The sequence below is a fragment of the Nicotiana tomentosiformis genome, chromosome 5 (assembly GCF_000390325.3).
Source record: "Nicotiana tomentosiformis chromosome 5, ASM39032v3, whole genome shotgun sequence".
Classification (NCBI taxonomy): Eukaryota; Viridiplantae; Streptophyta; class Magnoliopsida; order Solanales; family Solanaceae; genus Nicotiana; species Nicotiana tomentosiformis.
The window spans coordinates 63,428,044-63,445,547 of record NC_090816.1 but is presented as its reverse complement, the minus strand read 5'-3'; positions in this window follow the sequence as shown (position 1 = coordinate 63,445,547).

Below are 17,504 nucleotides of genomic sequence, written 5' to 3'. Positions count from 1 at the left end.
TACAAGCTTTTACACGCATTCGATCATATACTTAACACATTGAAATGAAAGAAGGCTCCGCCTTGCTATTACACATTTTTTTGCCTCTTAAAATATGGATCCTAAGAGCCCACGGGCTAGCCCTACTCGGGGACTATCGAGCCCAAGAGCTACCCCTACTCAGGGACAGACGTCTGAAAAAGGTTCGAACAACCCGGGCTACCAAATCCCGGATGCACCAAACCTATTAGGCGATGCCCAAATACATAAGGCAATGGCCACCCTACAACTAGCTCGAAGACGTTTGAAGCTCGTAATCAGAAAGTAAGGCCTTTATCAAAACTCGAAGCCTAGTAAAAAGGTTACCCTCAGCAAAAGTGTCATCTAAAATCACTTAAGCATCGTGAAACTAGTCACACCGAGGTCTCAAAACTTCAAACAAAGTTGTATCGAAGTTAGGTTACGTTCGGACCCCCGAAAAATGAATGACCTATAACTACATTTGATTCTATGCTAAGTCATAAAAACCATTACATGAATAGAAAGTATAAAAAGATGCTGGAAAAGTAAAGACACGATACTGCCAAAAAGGAGAAATTTCATATATATATTCCGAAATATATTTACAAAGGCTCGACATAACGGCCTCAAAACAAAAGAAAAAAAGTACAAGAGACAAAATCTAAAAAAGCACTAAGGCATCTATGCCTGGTCTTCACCGGGGCTCGACTAATCGCTAGAACCATCAAAGCCTTCGGATTCCTCGGAACCCTCGGAGCCCTCAGAACCTTCAGGCTCAAAAAGCTCCTTTGCTTTGGCTTCGAGATTCTTCGCTTCCTCGATCTTGGCCGATAAGTCAAAGCTTCGGGCGTGTATCTCCTTGAGGGTCTCCCTTCGTGACTGCCGCTTCATGTATTCAGCCTTTGTCTTTATGCAGACCTCGGCTTCCTCCCTACCGCGGACATCCAGCTCTGCGACAGCCGAGCTCGGTTATGCTCAAATATCGTCATTCAACTGAGACCATTTATCAGCTTTGTCTTTCCCCACCTAGAGTTGGTTCTCCATCGATGCCAGCTCCGCCTTCGCAGCCTCCTTCTCCGAGGCCAGTCGGTCCATCCTACCTTTCCACATTTCGATCTGGGCCTTGACCTCATCCATCTCGACCCGTAGCTGGTCGATTAGATCTATTTTCAGTTGGACCTGCGAAGTTGTGTTATTAGTCCTCGCGGCTAGCTGCTCATTATTATCTTCAAAGACCATTACCTTTTCAACCAAGTCAGCGTGTTCCCGTTTCAGGGTCGAGGCTACCTTCCGAATTCTTTCCAGCTCGTCTTGGAGAATCGGGAGGTCCTTGATGGCCTCGTCCTGTTTCTCACTCAGAAGCTTGTACATGTCCGTTTTTCGGACTTGCTCCTTGAGCGCGGACTCGAGCTGGCTGGATTCCAAGTGGTATCAAAGGAAACTCTCGTGACGAAGCACTGAAGCCTATTAAGCAATGGAATTAAGTAAGAGGCATTAAATGAAAATTTAAATTATTCATAAGGGGAGTTAGAAGGTGTTATAACCTTACCCGGTTCAGCGCCTGCTGTGCCTCGTTGAAGAGACTCGACGTGCCCACCTCATTCATCTGGTTAGGATTCATAGTAAAGGCCAAACGGTCGTGTAAACCTACCAACATACTCTACTTTAGCCATGATACAAGCATTTACACGCTTTCGATCATGTACTTAACACATTGAAATGAAAGAAGGCTCTGCCATGCTATTACACATTTTCTTGCAACTTAAAATCTGGATCCTAAGAGTCCACGGGCTAGCCCTACTCGGGGACTATCGAGCCCAAGGGCTACCCCTACTCAGGGATAGACATCCGAAAAAGGTTCGAACAACCCGAGCTACCAAATCCCGGATGCACCAAACCTATTAAGCGATGCCCAATTACATATGGCACTGGCCACCCTACAAATGGCTCGAAGACTTTTGAAGCTCGTAATCAGAAAGTAAGGCCTTTATCAAAACTCGAAGCCCAGCAAAAAGGTTACCCTCGGCACACTGAGGTCTCAAAACTTCAAACAAAGTTGTATCAAAGTCAGGTTCTGTTTGGAACCCCGAAAAATGAATGACCTATAACTACATTTGAATCTATGCTAAGGCATAAAAAATATTACATGAATAGAAATTATAAAAATATGCTGGAAATCTAAAGACACGATACTGCCAAAAGGGGGAAATTTCATATATATATATATATATATATATATATTCCGAAATACTTACAAAGGCTCGACCTAACGGCCTCAAAACAAAAGAAAAAAAGTACATGAGAAAAAAATTAAAAAAGCACTAAGGCATCTACGCCTGGTCTTCACCGGGGCCCGACTCATCGATAGAACCATCAGAGCCTACAGATTCCTCGGAACCTTCGGAGCTCTCAGAATCTTCATGCTCGAAAAGCTCCTTCGCTTCGGCTTCGAGATTCTTTGCTTCCTCGATCTCGGCCGATAAGTCAAAGCCTAGGGCATTTATCTCCTTGAGGGTCTCCCTTCGGTACTGTTTCTTCATGTATTCAGTCTTTACCTTTAGGCTGACCTCAGGTGCCTCCCTACCGAGGGCATCGCGCTCTGCGATAGTCGAGCTCGGTTATGCTCAAAGATCGTCATTCAACTGAGATCATTTATCAGCTTTGTCTTTCCCCACCTGGAGTTGGTTCTCCATCGATGCTAGCTCCGCCTTCGCAGCCTCCTTCTCTGAGGCCAGTCGGTCAATCCTGCCTTTCCATATTTTGGTCTGGGCCTTGACCTCGTCCATCTCGACCCGCAACTGGTCAATTGGATCTTTTTTCTGTTGGACATGCGAAGTTGTGTTGTTAGTCCTCGCGACTAGCTACTAGTTCTTATCTTCAAAGACCTTTACCTTGTCAACTAAGTCAGCGTGTTCCCGTTTCAGGGTCGAGTCTTCCTTCCGAATTCTTTCCAGCTCGTCTTAGAGAATCGGGAAGTCTTTAAGGGCCTCATCCTGTTTCTCACTTAGAAGCCTGTACATGTCTATTTTCTGGACCAGCTCCTTGAGCTCGGACTCGAGCTGGCTGGTTTCCAAGCGGTACCGAGGGAAACTCTCGTGGTGAAGCACTGAATCCTATAAAGCAATGGAATTAAGTAAGAGGCATCAAATGAAAATTTAAATGATTCATAAAGGGAGTTTGAAGGTGTTATAACCTTACCCGGTTCAGCGCTTGCTGTGCCTTGTTGAAGAGGCTCGAGGTGCCCACCTCATTCATCTAGTTAGGATTCATTGTCAGGGCCAAATGGTCGTGTGAACTGTGCCTACATACTCCACTCTAGCCATGATACAAGCTTTTACACGCATTCGATCATATACTTAACACATTGAAATGAAAGAAGGCTCCGCCTTGCTATTACACATTTTTTTGCCTCTTAAAATATGGATCCTAAGAGCCCACGGGCTAGCCCTACTCGGGGACTATCGAGCCCAAGAGCTACCCCTACTCAGGGACAGACGTCTGAAAAAGGTTCGAACAACCCGGGCTACCAAATCCCGGATGCACCAAACCTATTAGGCGATGCCCAAATACATAAGGCAATGGCCACCCTACAACTAGCTCGAAGACGTTTGAAGCTCGTAATCAGAAAGTAAGGCCTTTATCAAAACTCGAAGCCTAGTAAAAAGGTTACCCTCAGCAAAAGTGTCATCTAAAATCACTTAAGCATCGTGAAACTAGTCACACCGAGGTCTCAAAACTTCAAACAAAGTTGTATCGAAGTTAGGTTACGTTCGGACCCCCGAAAAATGAATGACCTATAACTACATTTGATTCTATGCTAAGTCATAAAAACCATTACATGAATAGAAAGTATAAAAAGATACTGGAAAAGTAAAGACACGATACTGCCAAAAAGGAGAAATTTCATATATATATTCCGAAATATATTTACAAAGGCTCGACATAACGGCCTCAAAACAAAAGAAAAAAAGTACAAGAGACAAAATCTAAAAAAGCACTAAGGCATCTATGCCTGGTCTTCACCGGGGCTCGACTAATCGCTAGAACCATCAAAGCCTTCGGATTCCTCGGAACCCTCGGAGCCCTCAGAACCTTCAGGCTCAAAAAGCTCCTTTGCTTTGGCTTCGAGATTCTTCGCTTCCTCGATCTTGGCCGATAAGTCAAAGCTTCGGGCGTGTATCTCCTTGAGGGTCTCCCTTCGTGACTGTCGCTTCATGTATTCAGCCTTTGTCTTTATGCAGACCTCGGCTGCCTCCCTACCGCGGACATCCAGCTCTGCGACAGCCGAGCTCGGTTATGCTCAAATATCGTCATTCAACTGAGACCATTTATCAGCTTTGTCTTTCCCCACCTAGAGTTGGTTCTCCATCGATGCCAGCTCCGCCTTCGCAGCCTCCTTCTCCGAGGCCAGTCGGTCCATCCTACCTTTCCACATTTCGATCTGGGCCTTGACCTCATCCATCTCGACCCGTAGCTGGTCGATTAGATCTATTTTCAGTTGGACCTGCGAAGTTGTGTTATTAGTCCTCGCGGCTAGCTGCTCATTATTATCTTCAAAGACCATTACCTTTTCAACCAAGTCAGCGTGTTCCCGTTTCAGGGTCGAGGCTACCTTCCGAATTCTTTCCAGCTCGTCTTGGAGAATCGGGAGGTCCTTGAGGGCCTCGTCCTGTTTCTCACTCAGAAGCTTGTACATGTCCGTTTTTCGGACTTGCTCCTTGAGCGCGGACTCGAGCTGGCTGGATTCCAAGTGGTATCAAAGGAAACTCTCGTGACGAAGCACTGAAGCCTATTAAGCAATGGAATTAAGTAAGAGGCATTAAATGAAAATTTAAATTATTCATAAGGGGAGTTAGAAGGTGTTATAACCTTACCCGGTTCAGCGCCTGTTGTGCCTCGTTGAAGAGACTCGACGTGCCCACCTCATTCATCTGGTTAGGATTCATAGTAAAGGCCAAACGGTCGTGTAAACCGTGCCAACATACTCTACTTTAGCCATGATACAAGCATTTACACGCTTTCGATCATGTACTTAACACATTGAAATGAAAGAAGGCTCTGCCATGCTATTACACATTTTCTTGCAACTTAAAATCTGGATCCTAAGAGTCCACGGGCTAGCCCTACTCGGGGACTATCGAGCCCAAGGGCTACCCCTACTCAGGGATAGACGTCCGAAAAAGGTTCGAACAACCCGAGCTACCAAATCCCGGATGCACCAAACCTATTAAGCGATGCCCAATTACATATGGCACTGGCCACCCTACAAATGGCTCGAAGACTTTTGAAGCTCGTAATCAGAAAGTAAGGCCTTTATCAAAACTCGAAGCCCAGCAAAAAGGTTACCCTCAGCAAAAGTGTCATCTAAAATCACTTAAGCTTCTTGAAACTGGTCACACCGAGGTCTCAAAACTTCAAACAAAGTTGTATCGAAGTCAGGTTACGTTCGGACCCCCGAAAAATTAATGACCTATAACTACATTTGATTCTTTACTAAGTCATAAAAAACATTACATGAATAGAAATTTTAAAAAGATGCAGGAAAAGTAAAGACACGATACTGCCAAAAAGGGGAAATTTCATATATATATTCCGAAATATTTACAAAGGCTCGACATAACGGCCTCAAAACAAAAGAAAAAAAGTACATGAGACAAAAACTAAAAAAGTACTAAGTCTTCTACGCCTGGTCTTCACCGGGGCCCGATTCGTCGCTAGAACCATCAGAGCCTTCGAATTCCTCGAAACCATCGGAGCCCTCAGAACCTTCAGGATCGAAAAGCTCCTTCGCTTCAGCTTCGAGATTCTTCGCTTCCTCGATCTCGGCCGATAAGTCAAAGCCTCAGGCGTGTATTTCCATGAGGGTCTCCCTTCGTGCCTGCCGCTTCATATATTCAGCCTTTGTCTTTAGGCAGACCTCGGCTGCCTCCCTACCGAGGGCATCCAACTCTGCGACAACTAAGCTCAGTTATGCTCAAATATCATCATTAAACTGAGATCATTTGTCATCTTTGTCTTTCCCTACCTGGAGTTGGTTCTCCACCTATGCTAGTTCTGCCTTTATAGCCTCCTTCTTCGAGGCCAGTCGGTCCATCCTGCCTTTCCATATTTCAGTTTGGGCCTTGACCTCATCCATCTTGATCCGCAGCTGGTCGATTAGACCGATTTTCTGTTGGACCTGTGAAGTTGTGTTGTTAGTCCTCGCAACTAGCTGCTCGTTCTTATCTTCAAAGACCTTTACCTTTTCAACCAAGTCAGCGTGTTCCTGTTTTAGGGTCGAGGCTTCCTTTCGAATATTTTCCAGCTCGTCATGGAGAATCGGGAGGTCCTTAAGGGCCTCGTCCTGTTGCTCACTCAGAAGCCTGTACATGTCCGTTTTTTGGACCTGCTCCTTAAGCTTGGATTCGAGCTGGCTGGTTTCCAAGAGGTACCGAAGTAAACTCTCGTGGTGAAGCACTAAAGCCTATAAAGCAATGGAATTAAGTAAGAGGCATCAAATGAAAATTTAAATGATTCATAAGGGGAGTTTGAAGGTGTTATAACCTTACCCGGTTTAGCGCCTGCTGTGCCTCGTTGAAGAGACTCGAGGTGCCCACCTCATTCATCTTGTTAGGATTCATTGTTAGGGTCAAACGATCATGTGAACCGTGCCCATATACTCCACTTTAGCCATGATACAAGCTTTTACATGCTGTCGATCATTTACTTAACACATTGAAAGGAAAGAAGGCTCCGCCTTGCTATTAAACATTTTCTTGCCTCTTAAAATCTGGATCCTAAGAGTCCATGGGCTAGCCCTACTCGGGGACTATCGAGCCCAAGGGCTATCCCTACTCAGAGACAGCCATCCGAAAAAAGTTCGAACAACCCGGGCTATAAAGTCCTGGAGGCACCAAACCTATTAGGCGATACCCAAATACATAAGGCAACGACAACCCTAAATATGGCTCGGAGACGTCTGAAGCTTGTAATCAGAAAGTAAGGCCTTTATCAAAACTCAAAGCCCAGCAAAAAGGTTACCCTCGGCAAAAGTGTCATCTAAGTCACTTAAGCATCTTCAAAATGGTCACACTGAAGTCCCAAAACTTCAAACAAAGTTGTATCGAAGCCAGGTTCCGTTCAGACCCCCGAAAAATGAGTGAGCTATAACTACATTTGATTCTATGCTAAGGCATAAAAAACATTACATGAATAGAAATTATAAAAAGATTCTGGAAAAGTAAATACACAATACTGCCAAAAAGTGTAAATTTCATATATATATTCCCAAATATATTTACAAAGGCTCCACATAACGACCTCAAAATAAAAGAAAAAAAGTACATGAGATAAAAACTAAAAAAACACTAAGGCATCTACGTCTGGTCTTCACCGGGGCCCGACTCGTCGTCAGAACCATCAGAGCCTTCAGATTCCTCGGAACCCTTGGAGCCCTCAGAACCTTCAGGCTTGAAAAGCTCTTTCGCTTCGGCTTCGAGATTCTTCACTTCCTCGACCTCGGCAGATAAGTCAAAGCCTCGTGCATATATTGAGGGTCTCCCTTCAGGAATGCCGCTTCATGTATTTAGCCTTTCTCTTTAGGCAGACCTTGGCTGCCTCCCTATCGAAGGAATCCCGCTCTACGACAACCGAGCTTAGTTATGCTCAAAGATCATAATTCAACTTAGACCATTTGTCAGCTTTGTCTATACCCACCTGGAGTTGGTTCTCTATCGATGCCAGCTCCGCCTTCGCAGCCTCCTTCTCAGAGGCCAGTCGGTCCATCTTGCCTTTCTACATTTCGGTCTAGGCCTTGACCTCGTCCATCTCGACCCGCAGCTGGTCGATTAGATCTATCTTCTATTGGACCTGCGAAGTTGTGTTATTAGTCCTCGCGACTAGCTGCTCATTCTTATCTTCAAAGACCATTACCTTTTCAACCAAGTCAGCGTGTTCCCGTTTCAGGGTCGAGGCTACCTTCCGAATTGTTTCCAGCTCATCTTGGAGAATCGGGAGGTCCTTGAGGGCCTCGTCCTGTTGCTTACTCAGAAGCCTGTACATGTCCGTTTTTCGGACCTGCTCCTTGAGCTCGGACTCGAGCTGGCTGGTTTCCAAGCTGTACCGAAGTAAACTCTCGTGGTGAAGCACTAAAGCCTATAAAGCAATGGAATTAAGTAAGAGGCGTCAAATGAAAATTTAAATGATTCATAAGGGGAGTTTGAAGGTGTTATAACCACACCCGGTTCAGCGCCTACTGTGCCTCGTTGAAGAAACTCGACGTGCCCACCTAATTCATCTGGTTAGGATTCATTGTCAGGGCCAAACGGTCATGTGAACTGTGCCCACATACTCCACTTTAGCCATGAAACAAGCTTTTACACGCTTTCGATCATGTACTTAACACATTGAAATGAAATAAGGCTCCGCCTTGCTATTACACATTTTCTTGCCTCTTAAAATATGGATCCTAAGAGCCTATGGGCTAGCCCTACTCAGGGACTATCGAGCCCAAGGGCTACCCCTACTCAGGGACAGTCGTCCGAACAACCCAGGCTACCAAATCCTGGATGCACCAAACCTATTAGGCGATGCCCAAATACATAAGGCAACGGCCACCCTAAAAATAGCTTGGAGATGTCTGAAGTTCGTAATTAGAAAGTAAGGACTTTATCAAAACTCGAAGCCCAGCAAAAAGGTTACCCACGACAAAAGTGTCATCTAAAATCACTTAAGCATCTTTAAACTGGTCACACCGAGATCTCAAAACTTTAAACAAAGTTGTATCGAAGTTAGGTTACGTAAGGACCCCCGAAAAATGATTGACCTATAACTACATTTTGATTCTATGATAAGGCATAAAAAACATTACATGAATAGAAATTATAAAAATATGCTGGAAAAGTAAAGACACGATACTGCCAAAAAGGGGAAATTTCATATATATATTCCGAATATATTTACAAAGGCTCGACATAACGGCCTCAAAACAAAAGTAAAAAGGTACAAGAGACAAAAACTAAAAAAGCACTAAGGCATCTACGCCTAATCTTCACCGGGGCCCGACTCATCGCCAGAACCATCAGAGCCTTTGGATTCCTCGGAACCCTCGGACCCTCGGAACCTTCAGGCTCGAAAAGCTCCTTTGCTTTTGCTTCGAGATTCTTCGCTTTCTCGATCTCAGCCGATAAGTCAAAGCCTCGGGCGTGTATCTCTTTGAGGGTCTCCCTTCGGGACTGTCGCTTCATATATTCAGACTTTGCCTTTAGGCAGACCTCGACTGCCTCCCTATGGAGGGCATCCCGCTCTGCGATAGCCGAGCTCGGTTATGCTCAAAGATCGTCATTCAACTGAGATCATTTATCAGCTTTGTTTTCCCCACCTGGAGTTGGTTCTCCATCGATGCTAGCTCCGCCTTCACATCCTCCTTCTCCGAGGCCAGTCGGTCCATCCTGCCTTTCCACATTTTGGTCTGGGCCTTGGCCTTCGTCCATCACGACCCGCAGCTGGTCGATTGGATATTTTTTTCAGTTGAACATGCGAAGTTGTGTTGTTAGTCCTCGGGACTAGCTGCTCGTTCTTATCTTCAAAGACCTTTACCTTCTTAACCAAGTTAGCGTGTTCCCGTTTCAGGGTCGTGGCTTCCTTCCGAATTCTTTCCAGCGCATCTTGGAGAATCGGGAGGTCCTTAAGGGCCTCATCCTATTGCTCATTTAGAAGCCGGTACATGTCTATTTTCCGGACCTACTCCTTGAGCTCGGACTCGAGCTTACTGGATTCCAAGAGGTACCGAAGAAAACTCTCGTGGTGAAGCACTAAAGCCTATAAAGCAATGGAATTAAGTAAGAGGCATCAAATAAAAATTTAAATGATTCATAAGGGGAGTTTGAAGGTGTTATAACCTTACTCGGTTCAACGCCTGCTGTGCCTCGTTGAAGAGACTCGAGTTGCCCACCTCATTCATCTGGTTAGGATTCATTGTCAGGGCCAAATGGTCGTGTGAACTGTGCCCAAATACTCCACTTTAGCCATGATACAAGCTTTTACATGCTTTCGATCATGTACTTAACACATTGAAATGAAAGTAGGCTCCGCCTTGCTATTACACATTTTCTTGCCTCTTAAAATCTAAATCATAAGAGCCCACGGGCTAGCCCTACTCGGGGACTATTGAGCCTAAGGGCTACCCCTACTCAGGGATAGACGTCCGAAAAAGGTTCGAACAACACGGTCTACCAAATCCCGGATGCACCAAACCTATTAGGTGATGCCCAAATACATAAGGCAATGGGCACCCTACAAATGGCTCGAAGATGTGTGAAGCTCGTAATCAGAAAGTAAGGCCTTTATCAAAACTCGATGCCCAAGAAAAAGTTACCCTCGGCAAAAGTGTCATCTAAAATCACTTAAGCATCTTGAAAATGGTCACACCGAGGTCTCAAAACTTCAAACAAAGTTGTATCGAAGTCAGGTTACGTTCGGACCCCCGAAAAATGAATGACCTATAACTACATTTGATTCTATGCTAAGTCATAAAAAACATTACATGAATAGAAATTATAAAAAGATGCTGGAAAAGTAAAGACACGATACTGGAAAAAAGGGGAAATTTCATATATATATTCTAAAATATATTTACAAAGGCTCGACACCGGGGCCCGACTCGTCGCCAGAACCATCAGAGCCTTTGGATTCCTCAGAACCCTCGGAGCCCTCAGAACCTTTAGGCTCGAAAAGCTCCTTTGCTTTGGCTTCAAGATTCTTCGCTTCCTCGACCTCGACCGATAAGTCAAAGCTTCAGGCGTGTATCTCCTTGAGGGTCTCTCTTCGAGACTGCCACTTCATGTATTCTGCCTTTGCCTTTAGGCAGACCTCGACTGCCTCCCTACCGAGGGCATCCTGCTCTACGACAGGCGAGCTCGGTTATGCTCAAAGATCATCATTCAACTGAGATCATTTATCAGCTTTGTCTTTCCCCACCTTGAGTTGGTTCTCCATCGATGCTAGCTCTGCCTTCACAATCTCCTTCTCCGAGGCCAGTCGGTCCATCCTGCCTTTCCACATTTTGGTCTGGGCCTTGACCTCGTCCATCTCGACCCGCAACTATTCGATTAGATCTATCTTCTATTGGACCTGCGAAGTTGTGTTATTAGTCCTCGCGACTAGCTGCTCATTCTTATCTTCAAAGACCATTACCTTCTTAACCAAGTCAGCGTGTTCCCATTTCAGGGTCGAGGCTTCCTTCCGAATTCTTTCCAGCGCGTCTTGGAGAATCGAGAGGTCCTTAAGGGCCTCGTCATGTTGCTCACTCAGAAGCCTATACATGTCTATTTTCTGGACCTGCTCCTTGAACTCGGACTCGAGCTTGCTGGTTTCCAAGCGGTACCAAAGGAAACTCTCGTGGTGAAGCATTGAAGCCTATAAAGCAATGGAATTAAGTAAAAGGCATCAAATGAAAATTTAAATGATTCATAAGGGGAGTTTGAAGGTGTTATAACCTTACCCGGTTCAGCGCCTGCTGTGCCTCGTTGAAGAGACTCGAGTTGCCCACCTCATTCATCTGGTTAGGATTCATTGTCAGGGCCAAATGGTCATGTGAACTGTGCCCACATACTCTAATTTAGCCATGATATAAGCTTTTACACGCTTTCGATCATGTACTTAACACATTGAAATGAAAATAGGCTCCGCTATGCTATTACACATTTTCTTGCCTCTTAAAATCTGGATCCTAAGAGCCCAAGGGCTAGCCCTACTCGGGGACTATCAAGCCCAAGGGCTACCCATACTCAGGGACAGACGTACGAAAAAGGTTCGAACAACCCGGTCTACCAAATCCTGGATGCACCAAACCTATTAGGCGATGCCCAAATACATAAGGCAATGGCCACCCTACAAATAGCTCGAAGACGTCTGAAGCTCGTATTCAGAAAGTAAGGCCTTTATCAAAACTTGAAGCCCAGGAAAAAGGTTACCCTCAGCAAAAGTGTCATCTAAAATCAATTAAGCATCTTGAAACTGGTCACACCGAGATCTCAAAACTTCAAACAAAGTTGTATCGAAGTCAGGTTACGTTCGGACCCCTGAAAAATGAATGATCTATAACTACATTTGATTCTATGCTAAGTCATAAAAAACATTACATGAATAAAAATTATAAAAAGATGCTGGAAAAGTAAAGACATGATATTGCCAAAAATGGGAAATTTCATATATATTTATATTCCAAAATATATTTACAAAGGCTTGACATAACGGCCTCAAAACAAAAGAAAAAAGGTACAAGAGACAATAACTAAAAAAGCACTAAGGCTTCTACGCTTGGTCTTCACCGGCTCCCGGCTCGTCGCCAGAACCATCTGAGCCTTCGGATTCCTCAGAACCCTCGAGCCCTCAGAACCTTCAGGCTCGAAAAGCTCCTTTTCTTTGGCTTCGAGATTCTTCACTTCCTCGATCTCGGCCGATATGTCAAAGCTTCAGGCGTGTATCTCCTTGAGGGTCTCCCTTCAGGACTGCCGCTTCATGTATTCAGCCTTTGTCTTTAGGCAGACCTCAGCTGCCTCCCTGCCGAGGGCATCCCGCTCTATGACAACCGAGCTCAGTTATGCTCAAAGATCGTCATTCAACTGAGACCATTTGTCATCTTTGTCTTTCCCCACCTAGAGTTGGTTCTCCATCGATGCCAGCTCCGCCTTCGCAGCCTCCTTCTCCGAGGCTAGTCGGTCCATCCTACCTTTCCATATTTCGGTCTGGGCCTTGACCTCGTCCATCTCGACCAGTAGCTGGTCGATTAGATATATTTTCTGTTGGACCTGCGAAGTTGTGTTGTTAGTCCTCGCGACTAGCTGCTCGTTCTTATCTTCAAAGACCTTTACCTTTTTAACCAAGTCAGCGTGTTCCCATTTCAGGGTCAAGGCTTCCTTCCGAATTCTTTCCAGCTCATCTTGGAGAATCGGGAGGTCCTTAAGGGCCTCGTCCTGTTGCTCACTCAGAAGCCTGTACATGTCCATTTTCCGGACCTGCTCCCTGAGCTCGGACTCGAGCTGGCTAGTTTCCAAGCAATACCGAAGGAAACTCTCGTGGTGAAGCACTGAAGCCTATAAAGAAATGGAATTAAGTAAGAGGCATCAAATGAAAATTTAAATGATTCATAAGGGGAGTTTGAAGGTGTTATAACCTTACCCGATTCAGTGCCTGCTGTGCCTCGTTGAAGAGACTCGAGGTGCCCACCCCATTCATCTGGTTAGGATTCATTGTCAGGGCCAAACGGTCGTGTGAACCGTGCCCACATACTCCACTTTAGCCATGATACAAGATTTTACAAGCTTTCGATCATGTACTTAACTCATTGAAATGAAAGAAGGCTCCGCCTTGCTATTTCACATTTTGTTGCTTCTTAAAATCTGGATCCTAAGAGCCCACGGGCTAGCCCTACTCGGGGACCATTGAGCCCAAGGGCTACCCCTACTTAGGGACAGACATCCGAAAAAGGTTCGAACAACCCGGGCTTCCAAATCCCGGAGGCACCAAACCCTTTAGGCGATGCCCAAATACATAAGGCAACGGCCACCCTAAAAATGGCTCGGAGATGTCCGAAGCTTGTAATCAGAATGTAAGGCCTTTATAAAAACTCCAAGCCCAGCAAAAAGGTTACCCTCGGCAAAAGTGTCATCTAAAATCACTTAAGCATCTTGAAACTGGTCACACTGAGGTCTCAAAACTTCTAAAAAGGTTGTATCGAAGTCAGGTTCTGTTTGGAACCCCGAAAAATGAATGACCTATAACTACATTTGATTCTATGCTAAGGCATAAAAAATATTACATGAATCGAAATTATAAAAAGATGCTGGAAAAGTAAAGACACGAAACTGCCAAAAAGGGGAAATTTCATATATATATATATATATATTCCAAAATATTTACAAAGGCTCGACATAACGGCCTCAAAACAAAAGAAAAAAAGTACATGAGACAATAACTAAAAATGCACTAAGGCTTCTACGCCTGGTCTCCACCGGGGCCCGACTCGTCGCCAAAACCATCAGAGCATTCGGATTCCTCGGAACCCTCAGAGCCCTCAAAACCTTCAGGCTCGAAAAGCTCATTCTATTCGGCTTCGAGATTCTTCGCTTCCTCGATCTCGACCGATAAGTCAAAGCTTCGGGAGTGTATCTCCTTGAGGGTCTCCCTTCGGGACTGCCGCTTCATGTATTCAGCCTTTGTCTTTAGGCAGACCTTGGCTGCCTACCGCGGGCATCCCGCTCTGCGACAACTGAGCTCAGTTATGCTCAAAGACAGTCATTCAACTGAGACCATTTGTCAGCTTTGTCTATCCCCACCTGGAGTTGGTTCTTCATCGATGCTAGCTCCGCCTTCGCAGCCTCTTTCTCCGAGGCCAGTCGGTCCATCCTGCCTTTCCACATTTCGGTCTAGGCCTTGACCTCATCTATCTCGACCCGCAACTATTCGATTAGATCTATCTTCTATTGGACCTGCGAAGTTGTGTTATTAGTCCTCGCGACTAGCTGCTCATTCTTATCTTCAAAGACCATTACCTTTTCAACCAAGTCAGCATGTTCCCGTTTCAGGGTCGAGGCTACCTTCCGAATTGTTTCCAGCTCGTCTTGGAGAATCGGGAGGTCCTTGAGGGCCTCGTCCTATTTCTCACTCAGAAGCCTGTACATGTCCGTTTTCCGGACTTGCTCCTTGAGCGCGGACTCGAGCTGGCTGGATTCCAAGTGGTATCAAAGGAAACTCTCGTGATGAAGCACTGAAGCCTATTAAGCAATGGAATTAAGTAAGAGGCATTAAATGAAAATTTAAATTATTCATAAGGGGAGTTAGAAGGTGTTATAACCTTACCCGGTTCAGCGCCTATCGTGCCTTGTTGAAGAGACTCGACGTGCCCACCTCATTCATTTAGTTAGGATTCATTGTAAGGGCCAAACGGTCGTGTGAACCGTGCCAACATACTCTACTTTAGCCATGATACAAGCATTTACATGCTTTCGATCATGTACTTAACACATTGAAATGAAAGAAGGCTCTGCCATGCTATTACACATTTTCTTGCCTCTTAAAATCTGGATCCTAAGAGCCCACGGGCTAGCCCTACTCGGGGACTATCGAGCCCAAGGGCTACCCCTACTCAGGGATAGTTGTCCGAAAAAAGTTCAAACAACCCGGGCTACCAAATCTCGGAGGCACCAAACCTATTAGGCGATGCCTAAATACATAAGCCAACGACCACCCTAAAAATGGCTCGGAGACGTCTGAAGCTCGTAATCAGAAAGTAAGTCCTGTATCAAAACTTGAAGCTCAGTAAAAAGGTTACCCCCGACAAAAGTGTCATCTAAAATCACTTAAGCATTTTCAAACTGGTCACACTAAGGTCTCAAAACTTCAAACAAAGTTATATCGCAGTCAGGTTCCATTCGGACCCCCGAAATATGAATGACCTATAACTACATTTGATTCTATGCTATGGCATAAAAAACATTACATGAATAGAAATTATAAAAAGATGCTGAAAAAGTAAAGACACGATACTGCCAAAATGGGGAAATTTCATATATATATATATATATTTCGAAATATATTTACAAAGGCCCGACATAACGGCCTCAAAACAAAAGAAAAAAAGCACATGAGACAAACTTAAAAAGCACTAAGGCATCTACGCTTGGTCTTCACCGGGGCCCGACTCGTCGCCAGAACCATCAGAGCCTTCGGATTCCTCGGAACCCTTGGAGCTCTTAGAACCTTCAGGCTCGAAAAGATCCTTCGCTTTGGCTTCGAGATTCTTTGCTTCCTCAATCTCGGCCGATAAGTCAAAGCCTCAGGTGTGTATCTCTTTGAGGGTCTCCCTTCGGGACTGCCACTTCATGTATTCAGCCTTTGTCTTTAGGCAGACCTCGGCTGCCTCCCTGCCGAGGGAATCCCGCTCTACGACAACCGAGCTCAGTTATGCTCAAAGATCGTCATTCAACTGAGACCATTTGTCATCTTTGTCTTTCCCCACCTGGAGTTGGTTCTCCATCGATGCCAGCTCCGCCTTTGCAGCCTCCTTCTCGGAGGCCAGTCGGTCCATCCTGCCTTTCCACATTTCGGTCTGGGCCTTGACCTCGTCCATCTCGACCCGTATCTGGTCAATTAGACCTATCTTCTGTTGGACCTGCGAAGTTGTGTTGTTAGTCCTCGCGACTAGCTGCTCGTCATGATACAAGATTTTACAAGCTTTCGATCATGTACTTAACTCATTGAAATGAAAGAAGGCTCCGCCTTGCTATTTCACATTTTGTTGCTTCTTAAAATCTGGATCCTAAGAGCCCACGGGCTAGCTCTACTCGGGGACCATTGAGCCCAAGGGCTACCCCTACTCAGGGACAGACATCCGAAAAAGGTTCGAACAACCCGGGCTTCCAAATCCTGGAGGCACCAAACCCTTTAGGCGATGCCCAAATACATAAGGCAACGGCCACCCAAAAAATGGCTCGGAGATGTCCGAAGCTCGTAATCAGAATGTAAGGCCTTTATCAAAACCATGCCCAGCAAAAAGGTTACCCTCGGCAAAAGTGTCATCTAAAATCACTTAAGCATCTTGAAACTGGTCACACTGAGGTCTCATAACTTCAAAAAAGGTTGTATCGAAGTCAGGTTTTGTTCGGAAACCCGAAAAATGAATGACCTATAACTACATTTGATTCTATGCTAAGGCATAAAAAAAATTACATGAATAGAAATTATAAAAAGATGCTGGAAAAGTAAAGACACGATACTGCCAAAAAGGGGAAATTTCATATATATATTCCGAAATATTTACAAAGGCTCGACATAACGGCCTCAAAACAAAAGAAAAAAGTACATGAGACAATAACTAAAAAAGCACTAAGGCTTCTACGCCTGGTCTTCACCGGGGCCCGACTCATCGCAAAAACCATCAGAGCCTTCGGATTCCTCGGAACCCTCGGAGCCCTCAAAACCTTCAGGCTCAAAAAGCTCTTTCTCTTCGGCTTCGAGATTCTTCGCTTCCTCGATCTCGGCCGATAAGTCAAAGCTTCGGGCGTGTATCTCCTTGAGGGTCTCCCTTCGGGACTGCCGCTTCATGTATTCTGCCTTTGTCTTTAGGCAGACCTTGGCTGCCTACCGCGGGCATCCCGCTCTGCGACAACTGAGCTCAGTTATGCTCAAAGATCGTCATTCAACTGAGACCATTTGTCAGCTTTGTCTATCCCCACCTGGAGTTGGTTCTTTATCGATGCCAGCTCCGCCTTCGCAGCCTCCTTCTCCGAGGCCAGTCGGTTCATCCTGCCTTTCCACATTTCGGTCTAGGCCTTGACCTCATCCATCTCGACCCGCAACTATTCGATTAGATCTATCTTCTATTGGACCTGCGAAGTTATGTTATTAGTCCTCGCGACTAGCTGCTCATTCTTATCTTCAAAGACCATTACCTTTTCAACCAAGTCAGCGTGCTCCCGTTTCAGGGTCGAGGATACCTTCCGAATTGTTTCCAGCTCGTCTTGGAG